Source organism: Pithys albifrons, chromosome 3 (assembly GCF_047495875.1).
Source record: "Pithys albifrons albifrons isolate INPA30051 chromosome 3, PitAlb_v1, whole genome shotgun sequence".
NCBI lineage: Eukaryota > Metazoa > Chordata > Aves > Passeriformes > Thamnophilidae > Pithys > Pithys albifrons.
Genome location: NC_092460.1, coordinates 92557941 through 92583088, shown reverse-complemented (window position 1 = coordinate 92583088; position 25148 = coordinate 92557941). Strand labels below are relative to the sequence as shown.

Sequence of the window (25148 nt, the reverse complement as noted above, 5' to 3'; positions counted from 1 at the left end):
TTTATAACATTTCAGAATGTTCACTTCATAAAGCAATTGTTATTATTAGTGTTTACATAAAACATTAAATTTAAATAAAAATATTAGCTGCACATCAGGCCTGACTGCTGCACTTTAAACAGATACATTATAATGAAACCCATTCTGGATTGTGAAATCCTGAGTGATTTTTTTTTTTTTGTATGAGTGTGTTGCTGACAAATGAGCTATTGTAATATCAGAGCTGGAAAGAGCCTGACACTGACTTTCAAAGTTTCTTGGGCAATGTGATTGTGTCTTTCATGTGTAATAATGGACAACCACTTGAAAATTAAGAGTTTTGTTCTGAAGGATATATTAGGAAAATTCCATTTCCCTTTATATATAAAGTATATTATTTTGAGTGCATATTTCTGTTGACCTCAAATATAAAACTCAATTATCATGGCAATCTTCTTATTATTACAATTGGACTTTTATCATTTATATGCATTTCAATGTAGTTTTGAGGTATTAATTCATAAATAGAAATTCATACATACAATTGGTAAATTGATCTTAAAAATAATTTTTCCTAATTTCTACAATCTATATACATGGGTAAATAATTGCTTTTGATATGCTAGAGGTAAAAAGGGTCTAATGTTTCACAGAGTTGAAGAAATCAAAATAGAATTTGAAGGTAGAACTGTAAAACTGTCTTTTCCAAAGCAGGAATCCTTAACTGTGTATATGTATTTTACTAAATCTTTCCATGCATAGTACTCATTATACAAAAATCCAAATTAATCTGCTTGTCAAACTTCAATTTCTCATAGTATTTTTAAGTATTTGAAAAGCAATCTATTTTTAAAGACAGAAATGGTGGGATTAAAATATGGTATCAGGGATTTTCCATTTTTACTTTGTCATGATAAGTGTTTATAAAGAATGATGATTGTAAAAAATACCTTGTTATCATTTTGTTTGTCATAAATTGACCCTTTGGTAAGGTCTTGAATCTTAAATTTCAGAGCCTACAATTACAAAATATTTTCATTTTTTCTTTGTATTATTAAATAACCCCAAAATCCAAGCAAAACCAACCAACCAAACCAACCTAAACTCCACCTTTTGAAACATTATCAACAACATCTACATAGCATTTAGTCATCAAAATTACTTTTCCAGTCAAAGTTATGTTTCTGTTTGACTTCAAAATCGGCAAACAACTCAAGAACTACAATTCCCTAATTTTCACTTACAATGCAATTCACCTCTCCTACCCTGAGAACTTTAAGCATTACAACTCCAAGCCTGATAAAATGAGTGGTTCTTCCTAAGTGTTGTTTCTCACCATTGAGAGAAGCCACTGCAGCCACCCTGGTGTTTGGTGTCTCATTTCTAGGTGACTAAGATGGGAAAGATCAATCTCAAAGGATAAATTAAACTAAAAGCTGGAAAACAATTTGAGAACATTTCAGTTTCAGAATGTAAACATAATTATCTTGTTGGGAAGCAGTTCAAAATTTAGAGGAACTCAAGATCAAGTGAGTTTTGCTTCAGTATTTCAGAATTATTGTGGTATTCTATTCATAGATGAATGAAAAATCTCAGAGATCAAATTGTATCTTTTCTGTACTACGCTTATCTGTGTTATGTATCAGATGAGCTCTGTGATTAACTGAAAGCAAATATTCATCCCCATTTTTCATTCATTTGTAGACAGCTCCCATAGCTGACATTTGTATTCCCATTTGCAAATAATGGTTTAGTGTTATGTTTAAAACCTTTTAATACTGGTACTATTGTTTACATTTTCAAATATTCTTAGTCCATAACTTCTGTAACAAGTAGCCTGAGGGTTAGTCTCTTTAAAATGTGCAGAATAAATTGAGTTATTTAAACATGAGGATCTGCTGCTACTTCACATGTATTAGTCATCCACATCATTTACATAGGCCTGAGAAGTATGGCAGGGGACTGACAGGATCTTTAAGACCAGTAGTTGGAGGCACAGCAAGGCAGACCCTCAAATGGCAATGAGAACTGGTTTCTAGGCAGCTGAATCAAAACTGTAGCAACAGGGTTTGGGTTCATCTCACAGGGTATGACACCAACATTTATGTATGTACATAAGTGGAATCACTAGGGAAAAATATGCTCCTTTTGTAATTGTTTGCCTACTTGAGAAATGTGTTAATGTTTTGTTGGGAATAGTTTTTGTGCTATTAAGTTGTATAGCATAGTTATAAACAAATATTGGAAAACAGTATTATTTACTTTGCTAACACAACCAAATGGTCAATATAAACTGGGAGTATTGCTATGATAATCTTTGTTTCTCTGAACATATATCATCTTGTCATATTCTGTATTTTTGTACTACTTAATAATACAAAAATAATTCAGAGTTTTGTTCTTGGACACTGTGTTAGCTATTTTTATGATATGCATTGTTGCATGCTGTCTTACTCTGAGCATTCTGCTCTGAGCAGATGAAAGACTTGATCTTCTTAAGCTTCAGTTAATCTTATTATACATATTGTGATCTTCATTGAGTTATGCAAGCCGATTTCTGTATTTGTTTCAGAAAGTGCGATATAATTTGTTTAAAGATTTCTTATGACATGCTATGGAGTATTACAGACATTACAGACAAAGAAACCAATTGCATCCATGTAAGGATTGAAACTAACAATTAAAAACACATGATTAATATCTTGATTCAGTTGTAGATCGTGACTGGTCTATTTGCCCTATGAAAGTCAATAGATCCAAGAAGGTATTTTCCACCTACCAACTACTTATACAACTAAAAAATATATGGGAAAAATTATTTTCATATGTTTCAAATGTGTGAACTTGCTAGGTAATCCCAAGATGCTATTATTTCTAGTAGAAGAGAAATATATAAATAGCATTTTAATTGAAATTTTTGATCTTCTCCTCTTGATGATTCTATATGCATGCAAAATATCATTCCTCTAGAATTATAAATGTTGAAGTTCATCCCAAGAAAAGACTGTTTTAGGAGTATTTCAGGAGGGGCAGAGTGGTTGAGTGAATGAGTACTCACAGTGTTTTTCTCATCCTCTGTGCGTGGCCTCGTTTCTTTAGTAATAAAATTGTAATCTTTGTATAGGAACAGAGTGGTTCCCTGCCCACATCTTCCATGAGAGTAGGGTTTTTTACCTTTTTTTTTTAATAAATGCAGTCCAGTCTGTGTGCTGAATACCAAAAACTTCTCTGCTCAGTTCTGCCATGTCTCAGAGGTTCCCTTTCTGACCTTTCCAGTGATCCTTTGAGAACCACCCTTTCAGTGTGATAAAGCAAAGTTCTCTAAGAAACTCTCTCCCTCTACAAATGACCAAACCTGAAAAACACTTTCAGAATGTTCTAATAAAGCCTCAGTAGATATATTTCCACAGGGAAACAGAAGGAATAGGTCTGAACTATTTAAAAATCTAAAGAAAGATCCACACATCCTTACTGAACTCCTACAAGATCATACACTAGTGATATGCACTCACTGTTTTGTATAACCTTTAGTGAACTCTTTCAGGATTTTTTCTTTTTTTTGCATGCTATGTATTTGCATAAGTTATAGATTAAGGAAAAAACAAAACAAAACACCACTACCACAACAGCAACAAAAAAAAACTCAACACAAAACCTTAAACATGCTCTGAGATCATGCTTTAACAAGGAAATTTCACAATACTGTGAATTTTATTTTATCTATTCAGAGTAGTCTAGGCTAAACCCCACCTGTTTGCTTTTACTTAATTTTTGAGCCTCATGATTCATCGTTCAGGATTATAAACTAAGAAATTCAGCTTTAACAGTATCATCACTTACCTCTGTATTTCACTAATTAAGGCAGTCTAATCATTATTTATAAGAAAAATAACTGAAATACCACATAAACCTTAAAATATGGTAGGAAGTCATTCTGATAACACTTTGGAGGAAAGGTGCATGACCTCTGTAAGTAAGTGGCTAGCAATGATTTGACTTTTAAATTTTCCTTTATAGCTTTCTGAATAGTCTTGGTGAAATTTTCACCCACCATGTCTGCACAGAATAGACCCTGGAGCAAATTGTCTTGCAAACTGTATTACTCTTTTTCTTGAAGAGGACTACTCAAGGGTAATATGGGGATTACCTCTCCTGAGTAAAATAAAGCATGATAAAAACCTGGCTGACCAGGCACAATTAAGCACCACTACATTCTTCAAAGTAATTAAAACTCAAAAAAAAAATCATTCTCATTTTACTTGTTCTTTAGCCAGGCTAGAGTAACACTGTTTAAACCACAGGACTTACTGTGGTATGACTGAGAACAGACTAAGGGCTTGAGATGTTCACTAAATCAATTTGCTGCATTTCTACTTCTTAAAAAAATTAGCATTTTGATTCCTTTTAACTCCAAATGTTGAAATATAAGAAGTATAATATTAGTCCTTATGAGAATGTTCAGCAAAAAATATTCTGATTTTGGACCTTCAATCAGGAAATTATGAGGAGAAAAAAGACAGATGAAGGAAATTATTAATGGTCTAGTCATGATACAGTTACTGAGATTTGCAAATGATTTTGCCTATGCACAAATCTGTACTTTGATGTCTGGGTTGTCCAGAATTAAAAGAGGGGGTTTACTGCAGATGAGAAACTTTTCTTGCCTTAGATATAAATTACTTTCTGGATTAATATTAAGGTGAATCTTATTGACCTTGCACAAGCAGTAGTGAAAATGCTGAGACTGAGAAAAATGTAGGACATCGATTAGGATATATATTAAATTTATGTAACTTCAGGATTATCTGACACTTTCCTTCTTTCATAATTAAATTTAATTTATATCTTTGTATCTATTAGAATGTAAGTTCTGCGAAACTTCGTTTTAGGCCATCTAACAGGAATATCAGAAAGACATATTTAGCTCATATTTTCCCCTCACAAGTATTTTTTACTTTAACTAGTTTTAAACATAAAAATAATTAGAAAGAAAGTGAGCACTACATTTATAGACACTTTCTCCTGCAAAGATGCATAAGAGAAACTACGTTACAAAACACCAAGTCACTTGTTTTAAATGTTTGGAGTAAGTTCTTTGATATTTAATGGAGAAAAAGTTTAATTAATTTATGAATGAAAATACAGTAAATAGTGTGAAAAAGAGACTCTAAGAGGGATGTTCTGGTTTTAGACAAGAGAGATTTGTGTTCATTCATATTTTTTTCTGGTGGTTTGATGCCAAGATTAGTGGAATTCCCAGAAATCCTGAGAGGGTCATGTCAGACAATATCCATCTCAGAGCGAGAGAGGCAAAGGCTCTCTGCCACCTCAGCTGTGTTGGATACAAGACAAAATCCACCCTTTCTGCAAAATAAAAAAAACACCACATATTGTCCTAATAAGTCCATTACTGGCAGTGTGTGGTTCCTGGTGTTTCTCCAGAGCCTGGCATTATGGCAGTTTAGGATTACATCCTTCCTTTTGGTGGAGACTGGTATGCCACCACTATAGGCCAGTGTTACAAAGTGTATCAGCACCTAGTTTATGTGCTATAGTTTTCCCCTGCAGATATCTAAATCTCCTCATGGATTTGATGATGATTCTAGATAATATAACTATTATAATTGTACCCCTAACTTCCTGTGGTATGAAGGAAATTCTCTACTAATGATTAAGCTGACTGCGTTTGTTGGGGTTTTTTGGTTAGTAGATTACTTCTTCCAGAAGGTTCAACAGTACAATAAAACACAACCTGTAGAATTAATAAAGTGGGAGGGAGTTTAGACAGAGCTTATAATTGTTAGCAATACTTAAAGATGGTTTATGAGTTAACTGAGATAATGCCTGAAGAGAAGGACTTGGGGATAATGGTAGATGGGAAGTTAGACCTGAGCCACTGATGTGCTTTTGCAGCCCAGAAAGCCAACTGCACTCTGGCCTCTATCACAAGAAGCATGGCCAGCAAGTCAAGGGAGGCAATTCTGCCCCTCTGCTCTGCTCTTGTGAGACCCACCTGGAGTGCTGCATCCAGCTCTGGAATCCTCAGCACATGAAAAACATGGACCTGTTGGAGGGGGTCCAGAGGAGAGGCACAAAAATTATCAGAGGGATGGAACACTTCTTCTGTGGAGACAGGCTGAGAGAGTTGTGGCTGTCCAGCCTGGAGAAGAGAAAACTCTGGGGAGATCCTATTGTAGCCTTCCAATATATAAAGGAGACATAAAAAATGCAAAACCTGTTTATTGGGGCCTGTAGTGATAGGATAAGGGACATTGGTTTTGAACTGAGAGTCAAGATAGAATGGGTATAAGAAAAAAATGTTGCACAATGTGGGTGGTGAGGCACTGGAATGTGTTTCCCAGAGAAGCTGCAGATGCCCCATCCCTGGAAGTGTTCAAGGATAGGCTGGATGGGGCTTTGAGCATTCTGGTCTAGTGGAAGGTGAACCCGCCCATAGGGTGAGGCTAGAACTAGATATTTAAATATCCTTTCCAACCCAAACCATTCTGTGACTCTGTGATATGAAAGAGTTGACAATAATTATTGAAGGGTTCAATACACAAACTGCAAATATGCCTGTACTGTGTGGTTGGTGTTCTGGGAACAGTTGCTCATTCAGACAAAGGCTTTTACAGTTATAGAAGTAGAAGCATTTTTCTCCTTCAGCAGTGGTTTTTTCTGTGCCTTTGATTAGGAGCTTCAGGCACCCACACTTCACTCGCTTCACCCAGGCTTTTGTCTTGAATAATACAGTCAGTAGCTCTGTGCCAGGAAAATTCCACGTTCTTTTCAGTTTCTTACCTTTGGATTGCGTTTCAGTTACAGAAGCAACATCGGTATGTCACATGTATAGAGCTGGGTAGCACTCACTGGTAGTAACAACAAAAGCAAACAGTGAGTATCATTACATATCCTGCAACTGCGCAGTTCTATGTTTATGTCAGAAAGTGACAGAATAGACAAAGAAACGGTGAATCCACATGCTTAAGGTTACTAACAAGAGTAGATTCCAATTTACCTACAAATCACACACAAGGACATATTTATTTTTATTTAGATTTAGTTAAACTGGACTGAACATTCCAATCTCCTATATTTCCCAACTCCTAACAGTATAACTAAGAGTATATAGATCAGCAAAAAAAGAACAAGTCAGAAGCAGTCCTTTCACTGTGATGGAGAATTTTGGAATAGTTCCATGTTTCTGCACCAAGGCTTAATCCAATTATTTATTAGACTGGTCTCTCAAAACCACAAAGACCACTACCTAGTTTATTCTTTCACACAGGTGAAATACAGTCTTTGCTGTTTGCTGCCTTCCCAGTAAGTCAAATAACTCAGAAATACTGCACATTTAATCCAAACATATACTAAAATATAAAAGAATCTGGAAAAAGTCTGGACTTCCAAGTATTTTTGTTGAATCAATAGAATCTTGTACTGATCAAGACTGAGACTATTGATTTGACTGTAATGGATGTTGATCCATGGATTAAAGAACAATTCAGCCATTCTGAAATGTTACCAACACTGACTCGAACAGTGGTTGAATTGCATTTTTTGGTTTTGAGTTCATGTCCAATAGTACATAGCAAAAGAAATTGCTGCATACTCATAGAGTCTTTCCTAAAGAGCAATATTAACCTGGTGATCTCTTGTTTATAATCCATTTTTAGTGGCTGCAATATGTAGTCTTATAGTCTTATCGCCATTCCAATTTACATGCAGAAGAGGTCATTTTGTGACACAACATATTACTAAGTAAAATGTGATCCTTTCCCAGGAAGACATTTGATGTCAAGAATAATTGTCTAAATTCTCTACTATCTCTGTAAATAAAAAGGCTAAAACTCAAGTTGACATTGTTTAAACTTTCTTTAATATAAAATCACAATCTTCCTTTTGTCATTACCTTCTACCAAGGGTCTGCCATCTACTACTCCTGACAACACAAGTTTAATCAATGTCAACAAATTTTAGAGCAGAAAATACCAGGAAGGATAATTCCTCACATGAGCAGCTTCTATGATAAAGAGGGAAAAAAAAAAAAAGACATAAGGGAATAGAAAATAAGTACTGAAAGCACTTGCAACTAGTCTATTGATCCCCTCATACTGTATCTCTATTATTTTTAGGATTTAAAATTCCAGTTTTAAGAATTGAAAATATCAGATATACATTCTGTCACAAAGGATCCTTAAGCAATGAGTCAGGCCTATGAAGTGACAGTAGCCCTTACCCTCGCTCTTGTCTTTTAAAAAGCTGTCTATATTTTATACATGCCTCCTTAAGCTAGGAATTGCCTTACTACAATGCCTAAATACCACACTTTAAAGAAGTGAGTCAAAATAAACAACACCACCATTGTAAACCTAAGTATTATCAGCTTCCTCTGTAAACTTTGAGAAGTACTTTTTACCTATCCCCAATTGGCCTCACACTCTAATTTCCCACCTGGCTCTCCAGTAATAATTGGAGCAATTAGTTCTGCCTTCCTGAGGTATTTGCCAGTGTAATCCATCAGGTTTTCCTAAAAAGAAGCAGAAAGAATTTAAATGAGAATAAACACTGCAGCCAGAGATAGAAACAGAGGGGGAAAAAGGACAAGGAATATTCTGTGTTCTTGTATCCACATCACACAAGCAACCTTGATTTACATTGTCACAAATCAGGCTTTTCCTGAATTGTCACTATAAAATGTCATCAAAACAGAAGTAAATAATCCAGGGAGACTGACTAGTGGCTGGCCAACATCAACTGCCACTGTTGTATGAAGTGTGACTGAAAGGCTATTAGCCCTTAAAATATGTATCAAGAAAATTCTAAAAAACTGAGTTTTTATAAGCTTCCATTACAAAAAGTCCACTTTTCCCCATGGGATCTGTTGAAAACTAAAAAAATGACTTCTTGGAGGTGCATTTGGCTCAGTGTATTTGGGCTGGGAATTGGCATGCTGGTAATTACATGAAAAATCTGAAAAAGACACATGATTTCATTTCCAGGGAATAAAAATAGAGTTTTGGTAGAATTCTGTATTCTATGTCTTTTAAAAAGATGTGGTTATGAAGAAAGTCTGATTTAATACTAACTGGCACATTTAGTGTAAGTACCAGTTAATAATGAAGACCATCAACACTGGAAAGCAAACAGAGGGATCCCCCACCAAAAATGGAGTGAAGGTGAAGATGCTGGAGTGTGTGATTAACTGATCCCAAGCCTTGTCTGGTGTAAATCTGAAGAAGGGCTGCTTCACCTAGTGAGTAATTTTAAAACCACCTTGAAACACAGTCACTTTTCATGATCAGTGTTCATGTAGGATCAGTTAAAGTCAGGTTGATGCATTAATATGACAGATGGTGAATTGTTAAATCCTAATTTCCCCTCTGTGATGAAAATGAAACTAGGAGTTACCGAGTGGGGGTTTTAAATGTCAGCTTCCTGGATAATTCAAGTGACCTCCTCCATTTAACAGTGTGATTAGGACCTGGAATTGTGTTCATACTCCAAGGAAAAAAGTAAGTAAAATAGATCTGTTTTAAAGTCAATAATGTTCAGTAATCAAATATACATAAGCTACTCTGTAGAAGGAATGGTTTTAAGGGGCCTTCAAAAGGTCATCTCAATGATTCAAAGAACAATATTGTTCCTAAAAGGCTTTTGTTAATTTACACCAAAAAATTCCTGGTGATGATAAAGACTTTGCAACTTCATTGGTCTGTTTTAGTGCTTGATTATCCTTAATGGCAATATGTTTTCCTAAATTATAGCCCAGTTTCTTGCTGCAATTAATACTCAAAGACAGAAATAAGAATTCTGTATTACAGCTCCCCTTTTGCTGTATTTGAAATATATTAAAAAGAAACCCAAACAAACCAAGAATGTCAGAACTTGTTTCTGTATTTAACAGTCCTTTGTAGGTCCTTAATGTCCTGTTTCTTAATTTTTTTCTTTTTTTAAGATAATTTATAACTTAAAAATTAAACTATAATGTTAGAGATTCACAAAATGGGTTTTCATTTGTGCTCATATGTTCTTGTATATAACCCCTTTTTTAAAAACTGATATTCAGTTATCTTGGAATGCTGTTTACATGCAACTGAATCTGGAGCATTTCCAGGTGGGATCACATGACAAGCTAAAATTAAACTTCAGCTGATCTTTATTTTAGCATGTAAGACTGCTCAAAATTATTGCATTGTAAATTGTGTTTTGAGACAGAAGGTTTTGAAAATTAGTGCATTAGAATGAATATATCTTTCCTATGATGAAAATGCCTAGATGCATCCAGGTCTCATAGTATAGAGTCTGCTTTCACATCTATAATTAGAACCTTGTGCTTTGTTCCCACTTTATCTTCAGATTAATATGCTTTCCATAATGTTCCATGTCCATTATTTCATCCTATGATAGCCTTACAGGCTTTCAGCTGTAAGGAAATGTGTTATCCCATGCAGCAGTATGTGAAAATATTTTGTCTGCTAAGGGAAAGCTTCAGTGTGTGTATTCCTCATAAAGAAGTCCTAACCGTTTGTCCTATGTAGACATTTGTAATTACTTTAGGCTATTATTTTCTGTGTATTATTTATTCAGACGTTACTAGGCTATGACTAGGAGGAAATCAAATGTGCAGAAGACCAGACAAATCTAGTGGTAGAAAGTGATGTACAGTGCATGGAAGATGATGCAGTTTATTTATCCTTATCTGCAAAGAGATTCAGAGTCTTTAGACATAGGTGTATCCTGTTGTTTTAAGTACTCTGTTTTTCTGCCTCAATCCAGTTCCTGCTTCAGAAAGTCATGAATATCCATGGATTCTTGATCATACTGCTGTTCCAGATCACATATTTCGATTTCACTAACATATCTTAAGTTACCCAATATCTATATGTAAATAGCCATAAACCAGGTTCCTCCTACAGCCAAGACAGTATTCAGGTTTTCCTTCACTGTCAGCTACCTGCAGTGCCACTCCTTTTCCACTATCTGTTAAGAATCAAAAGACCATAATGAAAATTTACAGCTTTTATTTTAGCTATCTTATCTTAAGTTTAGGTGGATGATATTAGAGGGGATTAGTCCTACCAAGTGGTCTAGGATTTGCCTGTGTGTTAATGCCATCCATTGCAGAGGTCTGTATTTTCTGAAACACACTTTGGTGTGCTTTCTTTCTGTCATCCTCCCTTTTTTAATGTTTCCTTAGATTTTTTTGTCTGTCACATTGGCTTTGCATTCTGACTTGTGGTATGATAATAACTTACGGTGACTGAATTTTCATGCTTTGGAAAATGCACAAAGCTTCTGGAGATCAGCAGGGTCAAACATCTGATATATATATCTGCGTTCATGTTTCACACTGCTGTAGAAGTCACACTATACCTAGCAGTCCACATATTTTTCAGAAGCCCGGTAACATACAACCTACGATGAATAGTCAGTTTGTGTGATTTACTAGAAAAAGTCCATATGTAGTTTGCATCAATGCCTGCTGAGTATGCTACGGATTCTTACTGTTTCCTCCTGCTGCTCATGTAATGTCTATAGCATTTATTCACCAGCCTCCCGATTGCCCGGTAATGGCTGAATGTTTAGCTTCTTAGAAACATATTTGTATTCCTGGAACACTCTTGTAGTCTTGAAAGAATTGGATTCTCACTGATCTGAATGCAATTACTTGCCTTTTATATAAACTGTGCCCTTCTGACTAGTCTGATCATCTGAGTTCTTTCTTTCTTGGCAAGTAAAGGAGAGAAAAGGGAGTATTTCCATCTTGTCTCGACATTTGAGAGATAACAAAAAAAAACACCTTAACTCATTCTTCATATGTTGTTTTTAAGACTATATAGTGCTTTTTTTATATTTTAAAGCAGTATGCAAAGTCTCTGACTTTATAGAGACACATTTTCTGCACTATTTTTGTGCTCGAAAAAGTGAAGCCTACTCTTTATTTAGGTATTTTCCTTCCTATTCAGTGTATCCTTTTTAAACACAAAGCAGTTACCTGAATTTCTATAAAATTCTAATACAACTTGTTGCAATTCAGAAACAATCCAATGTAACAATAGCTTTTTTAAGGTCATGATGAATTTGTGCATGATGGCTGCCACTTCCAGAGAAAGGAATCTGAGCAGAAAGAGAATGAAAGATAATTAACATTTTAGGCACAAAACAAGCTTTCACAGCAAAAAGGAAACAGAATTTCATAAGCAGAACTTAGAAGCTCCTCTTCACCTCTCCTATCAACCACACCTTACCTGGGTGGTGTTCCATTGACTAAAGGAGCTACTCCAGATATATGAAATTATACAAACAAAATGGCATGTTGAAGAGTCTCAGCTTACCTTCAGAAAATGACATTGTGGTGTACTTGCCAAAATCCTGAAATTTGAGAAAAATTTTTACAATTTATCTTCAGTAGCAGAGACAATGCAAAAGCACTCTGTTTTCCAATAGAAAGCAGAAAAGCACCAACATGAGTGAGACAGTCAGTCTTTCTAACATTTCCCATTCTTTGGACAAAACTCAGTAACTAATGTGTCATTGTACACTGCTTTATTTCCCAGTCTCTTGAAATTGTCTTGTTGAATCTACCTTGTTGTAAGAAAGGATAGATCTATCAAGTAGAATGAAAGGTAAAGAGGCCATAATTTCATCATAAATGTCTTATCATTTTAGGGGTGTGCCTTCTCACACTAAGGGAAAGACTACTCTGAAATGAAAGATGCACCCAAGTATAATATGGCAAATCAGTTCCCTCTTTATTGGCAGCATCTATTGCCCTCAGGTTGCTTGCTCTGAATCAAATTCCAAAATCACATATTGCAGTTTTCTTGTTGAACACAGCTGAGTAATTTGTTTCAAGTATAATTTTCTGCCAGTGGCTAAAGATTCTAAATTGAAGACAGTTTGAAAAATGGCTATAATAGGAAGTGATGCAAATCCTAGGAAAAAGGATTCACACACAAAAACCGCAAGCACATCCTTTCTTTCCTGCCCCTCTCTGGGATCAATTCAGTATGTGAATATATATATAATTATTCTGATTTCTTCTATAATTTTGAGCAGAATATTCTTTCTTAGGGTTACTATGTCTGTTGCAATCATAGATTAAACTAAAAAGAGAGATCAGATCTTTTTGGATGCATTTTGTGAATTTATCTACATGGTTATTTTTATGTTAATAATCCCAGTTACACAACACAGATTTTTTTGTCATAAAGGTTAATGTAAAAAAAATATATATCAGGACAGATTTCTTCAAAATATTACAAGCTTTGATGAAGTTTTAAATGTTTAATTAAAACAATCCAAATGAAAATTAGGAAGGAATTCATAAAATTGGCATCTTCCTTAGTTTCTTAATTAATCACTTGAATGAATAACCTGATCTTTATACTGCAGTTCTCCATGACTAAATGAGATTTCCAATACTTCTCAACTGACTGAAATGCTTTGAGCCTTGTGTACCTTTTTAATGGTATGAAGTTATCTTTCATGACTAGCACAAAGACTTCAAGTTCTCTGCATTTTGACATTGGAGTAAGTACAAAAGACAGAGAACCTATCTAAACACTTAGGTAATGCAAACTGTGCATTCTGTCCTTCCAAATATCCAGATGTCTTTTAAATAAGGGAGATTCCATGCCATATCTGGGCAATCGGTTCCAGTGTGCAGTCACCTGCACAGTAAAGTTCTTTCTCATGTTCAGGTGGAACTCCCTGTGCTTCGGTTTCTGTCTGTTGCCTCTTGTCCTATTGCACAGCACCGCCAAGAAGAGCCTGATCCATCCTCTTGACATCCTCCCTTGAGACGCTTACCAACGTTGATGGGATTCCCTCTTAGTTGTCTCTTGTGGCTGAGCAGGCTCTACTCTCTCAACCTTTCCTTATCTTCATAGCCCTGTGCTGGACCCACTCAAGGAAGTCCATAGTTTCTCCTGTACTGAGGAGCCCAGGACTGGGAACAGCACTCCACATGCAGATTCAGTAGGGCTGAGCAGAGGGTTAGGTTCACCTCCCTCAACCTGATGGCAATCCTCTTCCCAATACATCCCAGGATACCGTTGTCCTTGGCACAATGTCACATGAATGTGTCATGGAGAGTTTGTTGCCCCCAGGTCCTATTCCTTCTGAAGGGCTGCACAGCAATCTAGTTCATCAGCCACTTCCTCCCAGCTTTGTGCTGTCAGCTGAGGAAGCATCTACACCGGTATCCAAGTAATTGATGAAAAAGCTGAACAAGATTGGACCCATTATCAACCCTTGTGGGACACTACAAATTACAGGTCTCCAGCTAGACTCTGCGCCCCTGGTCAAAACCCCCTCAGCTCTGCTGTTCAGCCAGTTCTTCATCCACCTCCCTGTCTACTTACCCAGTATTCACTTCCTGAGTTTGCCTGTGAGGTTATCATGGGGGATGGCACCAAAAGCCTTGCTGAAGTCCAGGTAAACAAAATCCACTGCTCCTCCCTCACCGATAGGACAGTTATCTCATTGTAGAAGAAAAACAGGTTGCTTATATACACACCTTTTTCCACACTATCATTCTGTGATCAGTTTGATTAGAAAACCTCTCTGTGCCTGAGTCACATAAAATAAAGGACATAAATGCATCAGCTGCCAGATTCTACAAGAAATCAAAACCAAAAAAAGTAAAGAGTGATGAACATTTCATCTCTTTCTACCACACTGCACTGAGGGAAAGTCTCTGATAAACTTTCAGGTCCATTTGAGGAGGAAATAAAGACACATAAAAATGTCCCTCAATGTTCCCATTTACTCTTCTCCCTATATTTTTATATATACATATATAATCTATATATCTATATATCTATATATATATATAGATATATACATACATACATATAAATATATTGGTTTATATTAACTGAATCTATCTATAAGGCAGTGCTGTCTAGTGGGTTTTATTCACTCATTTCAAAACTTTTATGTAAAGCTCTTAATGTAAGATATATTTTTATGTTGTAGGCAATCAGGATTATTTCATATATATATTTTATTCACTACATGAACAGAATTAACTGAATTATCATTTCTTAAAGCTTTTGGAATACCAGTGATGATACAGGAAAGACTGATGATACAATGATGATGACAGGAGAGACTGCTTCCAGTGGGAGTTTGCCATTGGAACTCAGAATTTTCCCATACTGTCCCTTGAGTTCTGCAATAAATTTTGAAATAAATTAATATATTTCATTGCATTGTACAGGAAACATTACTTCATCCCTACATGAATTCTAGGATATTTATACATGACCTTGACACATGTAGATAACATACATAATCAAATAGATGTAGTGAGCTAGATTAATATTGTTTAACAGTATAGATCAGGATGTACTCTGTGAAAGTCACTGAAATTTCAGCAGCCTAAGATTGGTATGAGAGAAGAGGGATCACACAATGAGAAAATTTCAAATACTATGAAAAATACAGGAGCAGTACTGGAGAGTGCAGAAAAAATACGTTTGCAGCATTGAGCTGACTGAGCAACTGAAGGTCTGCAAATGATCCCAAAAGCTGGGAAGTCTGTCCTCTGAGCAACCCGGAGCTCAGACTTTGCAGCTTTTACTCTATTATTTAGAGTAGCAGCATTTTTGTCCTACTTGATGTGTGATCTTTAACTTTCCAGGTTTTCATTGGACAGATTCACTGTACTGAATTTATTTTAAATAACCAGAACTGCATTTCAGAAAGTTGCTTACACAAATGTAAGGAATCCTTTGCAACAAAAACTTCTTGGAATTCAGATCACATGTCTTGTTTGCAGGAAAATATCCAAACCATATAATTTTTTTTGCCCCCTTAGTTGGTTTCTGTACTGATGTCAATGGTTTGAATTTTTGGGGGTTTGGTTTTTCGGTTGGTTTGTTGTTGGTTTGTTTGTTTTTTTATTATTGCAGTAAGATTGTAAAATGAAAGGTAGGATCTATGAAACACTTCAAGTGGAAAATTTGTATAATACCACATGTTATGTGCAAAAGTGGAGTCAGCAATTTGAAATTAATTTAGGTAGCTATAGCTTCATTAACTTAAATTTGAGCCCAAGGATTTCAGTGTTGATTAGTTCAACAAACAAATACTTTGTGCTGAGACAAGGTAGGTTTAAATATATGTAGGTTCCTAGGATTAGTCTATTTCAACAATGTATATGCTTACATTTGGACAAATGAGTAAATATGCATAAACACAAGTGCAAGTATGTATACATTTTTGTGCACCTATGTAAATTATTGAAACTCATACACAGATATATACATACATACATATGTACACATATATATATATATATATTATAACCTAATAATATTTTGACATACATATTTGGAAATAAAATCCAAATCTGGGTGCTGAATGAGATGCTTCATCTGAGTCTGTGGGATTCTCCATTTTCAAAACACCACTTTTGTTTCACAAGCTTTTCTAATCTGGACAATAAACATCACTGTTTGTGACTGCAATGGATAGCAAAAAAAAGATAAGACCTCTGTTTCATAGTGGCTCTGATATGGAAAGGCAATGAATCATATCTATATTCAGTTTTAGAATTGACTTTCACATTTTCTTCTAATTTAATGTTCTTCTTTATTAAATACATTTACAATAATTTAATGATTAGTGATTTCACTGGAAATTTCTTTTGAATCTTAGAGAATAAGGAGAATTATGGTCTGACCTTGAGATTTTGTAAACAGGATCTGCTTAAGTAGTCCAGGCATTTCTTTGAATAGCAAAGGTTTTATTTCAGTCTCATACTCATTCTGCTTCTATGTTAATTATCTAATTAAAATCTTATGAGTTTTGTCTACCATATAATAAAATCTAATTCAATATTCTTTTACAGCTGGGACCTCTGAAATAGATAATGCAATGAGAAATTTTATCATGGGAGTTATGGGAGGATCAGCCACTTAGGTAAAAATTCTGCAATCAGTGGAAAGAAATAACCATTCTGAACATACAATTCATCTGACCTATTTCAGAGATCTATTTGCAAATAAGACAAACGACATCCTAGAAGAGCAATTGCTCAGATAAATTCGCTGATGTTCAGGCAGATGTATCCTAGCAGCAGGATCTATCTTCAACAGACATTAGGTGACAGCCACTGTAAAATGTTATTCTATATTCACTGAGAACTAACTTTTAAGCGCATTTAACTTTATTTGACAAAAAATGCTAATTTGATTTGGTCTGCACTTCTAAAACGGCTGCTGTGCTCAACAGTAAGTGTAATTGCCATTTGGAGTGTTAAGATCCATAATTAACTTGAACTAACAAGAAGCAGAGGATGGTGTCAATTTGTTTTTCTGTTTTATTTGATAGAAAAGGCTCTAATTAGGACATGAAAAACAGAATAGGAGACAAGTTTTGGGTTAACAGTTTATTCAGATACAACAAAACCATCTTGAATTCATAGACATATAACAGTTACAGAAAACCAGGTGTATTTCACTGAAGATGGACACTGAAGCAGGTGAAAAATTGACATTAAGGTCCAATTTGTTCATCTTTAGTTTGAAAATGCTAATTCTATTTGAATTACATTTATACAATTTAAAATTTTCTGTTCTTCAAATTCAGTCTCGCTAACCAATCAGATGGCTGGGACTTTGTGTGTAGTTTTGTGGTTTTGGTTTGGATTTTTTTGGAGAGGGTGTTTGGTTGGTTGGTTGGTTTGGTTTTGGGTTTTGCTTTTAGCAAGGCAAAAGACAAATTTTGCCAGTATTAGTAATTACTTCAACAATGAAATAGGTTTCTCTTTTGGTCCTTCTTGAGGAAAGTCCCTCACTAATCCTCTCTTTTTTCCACCTTTCAAATCTCTCTCAAAAAAGTTAAAAAAAAAAAAAACAGAAACAAAAAAACAAACCCCAAAGAAACAACGACACTGTAGAGATGATTGCCTGTAGAATTCTTCCATAGATTCAGTGATTGACAAAACTCATTAGAAAGAAGAGAAACAGGAACATTCCTGATTTATTGTATCTGGAGTTACTGATTGTCTCTTAATTGGTTTTATCTCTCAGAAGAGATGGTGAAAGAATTTCACCCTCAAATGTTGCTAGCAGTTTGTAGTTTCCCTTGTTGACCTTCAGCAAGCCTGGCAAGAAGTTTTGGGTTGCCTAAAGAGACCATAAATGCTCTTCTCTGAATTCTGTACCTCTGTAGAGATATGGGTCTATCCCTGTTTTACTTCACTGTAGTTAACCAAAAAAAGTCTTAACACACAGAGTCATAATCTCAGGTATAATCTTGAGGGAAAAAATACAACAGGAAATACATGTATCAAATTAAAATATAACACATATAACTGGTAGCTTCCTTTTTAATGTTTAAATAGTGTTCTAATGATTATCATAACTGGGTAACAGGATATACAACAAGATAGTACTGTCTATCTCGGATTTAAACTGCAGTCTCATGTAATTTCAGAGTTGGGCCTTAGGACAGGCATGGAAATAACCTCAACAGTTCAGGAAAATTCACTGCCTCATACTTCAGTGATTTCTTCTTGGCTCAAATTTCATCAGTATTTACATCTTTTGTTTGTTATTGGTTAATGGAAGGAAAACAAGGATCCTTCATCAGCTGGGAAGCTGGATGATAAAGAACTTTGGAAGCTGTTGGAGAACAAAGATGAAACTGTGGAGAAGAAGGGACAAAGTGATGTGGGAGCTAGTCAGAGGGTATAAAATAACTCTCATAGTCCACACCATGGGCAGCTTGGAAGCACAGACCTTGAAAGTTTGGGGTTTGGACCCAAGAAAATCCACAAAAAAATTGAACATATGTCTATCAAAACAAGAGTGAGGAAAAGCATAAATGTCATTGTTTAAATTTTCCTAGTGCAGAGTAACAAGGAACTAAAGTATCCTTGAACTTTGAGGAGCTCCCAGTGGACTATAGCTGGCAGAAATGATCAAGGCTGTTAATTCACTCTTTGGTTTCAGCCTAACAGTTGAGCCAAAGAGACAGAAGCAAACCTGCTCACTTCTTAGAACTGCCAAGCTGCCTTTAGACAAACTCCATATTCAGCTGAGTCCAGCTCACTTCATGAACACCCATTTTCAGTATTAGAAACCTCTGGGAATCAAAGCCAATGTTCCATTTTATATAAAGACCAAACCCAGCCATACATGGCCAGTTAGAAAGATGTATCTGATGCAACTGAGCTCGCCAGCTCCCTGCAGCAAAACTAAGCAAAGGAGAACTGAGCTTGCACTCGTGCTACAGCACTACTGATTTCTGTTGCCTGCAGCAAAACTCTGGAATAAACCCGACTTGTTTTCATATAGAAGTGCTAACTTGTTGATAGTACCACAGCTGTATTTAAAGCTCTTTTCCTGAGGCAGATCTTTTTTATCGTTGACAGTAAAATGGACGGTCTATGAAAAGGGACTTTTGTGCCACTATTTGTTTTCAAACAGTTGGGGAAAAATGCAAGGACCACAAAACAAATTCAATATTCTCTAGACTTCTTTAAAATGAGCAAAACTAAAAATATGAAATTCATGCCTAAAGCAATTTTAAAAATACTGAAAGTTCTGGCATTGGAGACAATGTCTTTTTCCTGCAAAGTAATGGACTTTTTTCATGCTCTTATCTCAAAATGTGTGGTATTCACTCAGCTGTGCTCAACAGAACTTGGTTAAAGCACTCCTCAAATCAGATATTTTTTCTGAGAAAGTCACTTGTACGATGAAATCAACAACTTGTCTTTAAAAATATTAATTTGGAAAATGCCATTGTAATCATTGTTACTGTGTACTGGGCTGCAAAATTAACTGTGCAGGAAGCAGGTCATAGGAAGGAATTATTCCCTTCCACTGTGTGCTTGCAAGGCCCCATTCAGAGAAATGCGTGTGCTTTGGAACCTCTGGAGATATTGAGGGGATTCCAACATAGTGACATAGTAAGATGGGTAAGGAGCAGTGCAACTGTCATTGGGGAGGGATTGGGGGTTTCTTTAAATCATGGGAATGAGCTACTGTGTGGATAGCTAACTACCTCATGGGATAGTATGGAGAAAATGAAGCCAGACTCTTTTCAGAGCTCAGCAGCCAAATATAGGAAATAGATAACATTCACAAGCTGAAGGAAAGGAAATCCCAACTGTACATAAGAAAAACTAAAATGCCAAACAAACTAACTAACCAAACAAAAACACAAAAAAAAATTTTGGTTCTCAAAACTCAAAAAGCAAGTCTTGTCCAGCCTGATCCAATTTGGAAGTTAACCCTGTGAACATGGAGTTGGACTGAAGACCTCCAGCATTCTTTCCCTCTCTGAATTATCCTAGCAGTTTATAATTGCTTCATAAGGCACATTTTGTCATAAACCTGCTGAAAAATGCAATTTTTCCTTTCCCTCAACTTCATTTCACCCTTCATGGTAACATAAAGCGTGTACTGATTCAAGCTGGGTGACTAATCCAAAATCAATACACTGGGGTGGGGTGGGATGGAGCGAAGAGAGTGAGGTGGCAGTTAGTAGGATCACTTCTGCCAATGGGTTCATTAGACAGCTGTACAAACATCTATCGCTACAGCACATGAAGTCAGGGACACTGTGTGGGAGGCAATAAGAAGAAGCGTGAAGCTCTTTCAGCACCAGTGCTTGTTTATGCCTTTTTAAGATGAGTAAGAATCAGTGATTAGCTACAGGTAACAATCTTTTCAGCTAGACTGGTGCCAAGGATGGTATAATTTTCTTAATGGAACATCTCATCAGGAATAGTTTAAAGCAGCAATCTGCTGCAATTGTTGGTAAAACACTCCATTGTATTTTTAATAACCACTGAGTTGGCCAAATTCGTCCCAGGTAATCATGTTCTATTGCTTGAATTTCCCTGCCACTGCCTACAGTTAATGTATTCTTTTCTTTCCCTACTCTACATATGATACCTGAAATATCTCATCACAGGTTTAGTAAATAAGTAGTTATTTTAAAAAAAATCTTTGTTAAATAACAGCTAAAAAAAAAAGCCCAAGCAGGTTTCTTTTGCACATTCTTTGTTTGAGAAGTGGGATTATGATTTTATGGTAAATCACTGGGGAAAACTCAGCAACACTTTTTGTTGTTGTTGTCAATGGCACCAGTTTTGTCTTTGACAGCAGAGGAGTTAATTCTGCCTTTAACAGTGCCTGTTTTCAAAGCATAACAAACAGCTTTCAAAATCAGAAAGTACACTGCTCAGTGGGGTAGCAGACTTGCCTTATGTTTCTTGAAGCATTCTTGATAAAAAAACCTGCTCCTTTACTGCAGCTCATATATCACATGGAAAAAGGAAGGAAATTCAGCATGAAGCTTGAAAGCTCCTTGTTTTGTTGTGTCTTTGTGCTTCTTTGAGATAGTTTAAAAAAGTAATGAAGATTACCAATATACATTCAATTTCTACTACTGCCTTTAACTGCAGTTGTCTGACCCTTCTGATTAGAAGACCTACTTATAATTGCTTATATTTTTGTGCAAATAATGATTGTAAACATGTGACACAGACCACTAGGACAAAACCCAAACAGAGGCACAAAAACTATTTAATCCTATTCCAGACAACTCAGAATTTAAAGAGCAAACTGGATAACATGACGATTTTTGTTGCTGTCTTGGGTAATATTAGCTTTTTATTCTCTTTAAACCTCAGTTTCTTCTAAACTGAAAATAATTTTATTAACCTTTTTAAATTTCAGGGTTTTGCTAACTTCCACTATGATTATTACTATTAAGGGAAACAAACCAAAATTTTAAAAAGAACAATTGTTGCAAGCTGTTCAAAGTACTTATCACAAAAGGTCTGAGACAGAAATTTTTATTATTTTGATGGAAATTGTGAAAGAACACCTTTGGCTAAATTGTCTTTAATGTAGAGGGCTGTATATATTGCTCTACTAAATTGTATTGTATGAATTTTATTGCAAATTTGGAAGCTGAGTGCCTTGCACAGGATAACTGAGTGTCTTGCAACCCATTTCAGTACCAAGTTTGCAGTCCCCCACATTGGTATGATGTCCTTCATCAGAACCCTGGACTTAATTGTCTGCATTCTTTTCTGTAGCCAAACTATGTTGAGAAGGAGGAATGAAGATGAACAGGGAAATTAAAAATGGTGCTGACATGAGTTATGATGTTTACATATCGAGTTTCATATCTGAATATCGGAAAACGTATAGATTTCACTGGTAAATAAAGCTTATCTCTTTTCGGAAGAGCTACCAATAGACAGATCTCATGGTTTCAGCACTGAGAGGAACATGAATATATCAACACTCACAGTTTTGCAGTTCAGCAGTGGATCCCCAAAGTTTTACTTGCAAGACCCCAAGTAAGGGGACACTTGTGCTACATGTGGTCAGAAGGTGGGGAAATTTTTCTGAAATAACTTCAAAGATAAAACATGATCTTCAGGTTCTTTGGCCATGCAATCCTGTATTTCACAATGATAATAACTTTACAGAAATAATTAGCACTCCCACCCCTTAACAAGCTCATTAAAATTCCTTTGAGTATGAATATGTCATATTTTCCAAACCAGATGGGCAACTTGATCCTGCTGTCAGGGAAGAAAACAGGTCAATTTGACATGACAAATCCAGATACTGTGCATTGAATTTGAGAATGTTGACTCATAGATTTTAGGAAAACATTATTTCCTTCAAGAAGCAGATCACAATCCAAAATGATCTTTAATGACTGTTAACGTTACTGAGCTAATCTATATCTCTACCTCAATACTTGCATATTTAAATACCATTTCTACCTTTATGCTTATGTACTCAGTGATTAATTACTTTTGTTGGGAACTTTGTGAAAGGCTGTTGAAGTCATTAAATAATGTCAAATTCTAATGAGAGCTACGGACTAGTCTTGAAATCCTATGAGGTTTTTTTCTTAGTTTTCAATCATTTTATATTTGGCAATCACATAAAGAAGTTGAGCTTATCTCTAAGATTTTCTATAGCAGTTAATATTTTTTTCTGACCTAGAATTAAGAGACTTCTACTCTGTAAGAAAATATACATCACCAACTGTTTTTCCTAATGGATGCAGAAATAATTTGTTGTATATAAGATTGCTCACAAATAACATTTAACTTTCAACCTGATGTTAGCTCTTCTGCATGACAAGGAAACAGGAATTTGAGATGATGCTTTACTCTTCTTCACAAGGTTATCTCTAGTGACATTGAGTGTCTCAGCTGGCATGTAACTAACCATGACCTGGCACCAGCTCAGCAAGTCATTCTTCATGAAGAGTACCTTAATGGACAGTGTATTTTCTTATTTTTCAGCCAATTCCAAGCAGATATTCAGTAGACATATCATATCTCTTTAGGGTTTCTAAAAAGGCAGTACTGTAGAGTTTTTAAGTACTCTTTACATAACTCAAGACTCTTTTTGTGGTGACTGTTCAGGGGAAGGCATCTTTCTTCAGTTCATGTAAACCTGAACTGAAGGTTTAATAAATCTGTATATCAGATTTTTACTCAGTCTTCTCTCTTACAGTATAAGAAGCTTTATGAGTAAGTTCCAAATCCAGGAGAATGTATGTTCTGTTTTCCTAAAATCCATTTCATTTTTAATTAAAAAACCCCAGCTTCTTACTTTCTGTTCTGAATTGACTGAAATTGTAAAGAAAGACTCTACAATTCCTGCAGATAGTGGAATCATTCATGGATGATGCTCAAAAATACAATGTTTGCTATAGTTTATTACAAATTTATAATGAGCATACAACAGAAATAGGGTTGGTTTTTTCCATGTCCCAGGTATTTTACATTTCAAAAACCACCAGAGAAATTTTAAATCACATTATGCAAAGAATCTATGCTGTACTTCCAGTTTGTGAGCTCTTGCAAAAGCCTACTTTCAATTCCCATATGCATATCCTTAATTTCTAAATGTAAATTATGAGCAAGACTTCAACAGTCATCTTCAAAAGAGTGGTACTAAATCTCAGAGATTCTTGAAAAAATCATGAGTGTTGACCTTAGTGCATAAAGTCTATGAGGCATTAACTCTCAAAGAAAGAGAGTAAACTTTCAGTTGCCAGAAAGTAAACCTACAGGAGCTGTCAGAGCATTAGTTCACTATGAAGTATTCCTGTGTATTCATTTTTTACAAAGTTCAGTTGGTTAGACAAGTTCTACTGCAAGCATAGTGCCCAACAGCAGAAAAAGATTTCCATTGACTTACAAAATAGTGAAATTTTTTTTATGTACAGACAGGTGGCATATGCTTCAGTAGCTTCAGAAAATTTAGGGGTAGTTTTTAAGCCACACAAGTTTAAACACCAACATATGAATGTTTTCTAATTCACCTTTTCTGGTGCACATCATTTTGAGAAAACTTTCGTCAGGAAAATTTCCCAGTTGTGGATAGATCTGATGTCAAATCTCAGTGAAAGCCAAGGGATTTTAGTCTCAGAACCCCTTGCTTGGGTCAGACTCTCATGCCCCCAAACAAGGGATTGAGTACCTCTTTTCTGCGTGGCACCAGGAAGGGGTCATAGCATCGGTGATGTGAAATTTCTAGGAATCAGCCTCTGACTTCTTTCATCTTAAAGCCTCTGAATAAGTATTTTTAGGTCATCATACTGAATTTTTTCAGTCTTGCACTGTAAAACTTTTTCCCTTGCATCTCTGCTACCAACCTATCACATTGTTCTGTTACTGAACACTTGGCCGTCCTGTTTTGCTAAAATCCTTTCTTTGTGAGAGGGCTTCTACCATCTCTCCCATTCCCCATGAAGGTTCAGAAACATTTTTGGCATTTTTGATCTCTTCTGTATTGTCATTTTGTCCATTTGGAATATGGACTTATAATTTTGAGTTTTGCCATTGTTTTTTTTATGTGCTATACAACTCTATTTACTTAACTGGTTTCTTACCAGTTCATAAACATTGGAAATAGGAGCACATTTTCTCTTTTTCTTTCCATCATTTCACTCTTCATCACAAGGCTGTATGAGTGCATTAACATAAGTACTCTTCTGTCCCTGTACCTTTTCTTTTGTTCCAGGTTTTTATGTCTTTTTTTTTTTTATTCAAACATATCTCTGTGGACTTTAAACATACACATCAGTTCAACAGTCCAATGAAATACCAACTTTAGGATATGTCATAGCAGTTTAAGGAAATCAGCATTGCATGA

The 25148-nt window shown here is 35.5% G+C and overlaps 1 protein-coding gene across 10 annotated transcripts in view; it reads left to right on the top strand.

Annotated features, from left to right (window-relative positions):
* The window catches only part of PCLO (piccolo presynaptic cytomatrix protein), a 341027-nt gene that overhangs the window by 292486 nt on the left and 23393 nt on the right, over positions 1-25148 (top strand). The window lies entirely within an intron of this gene.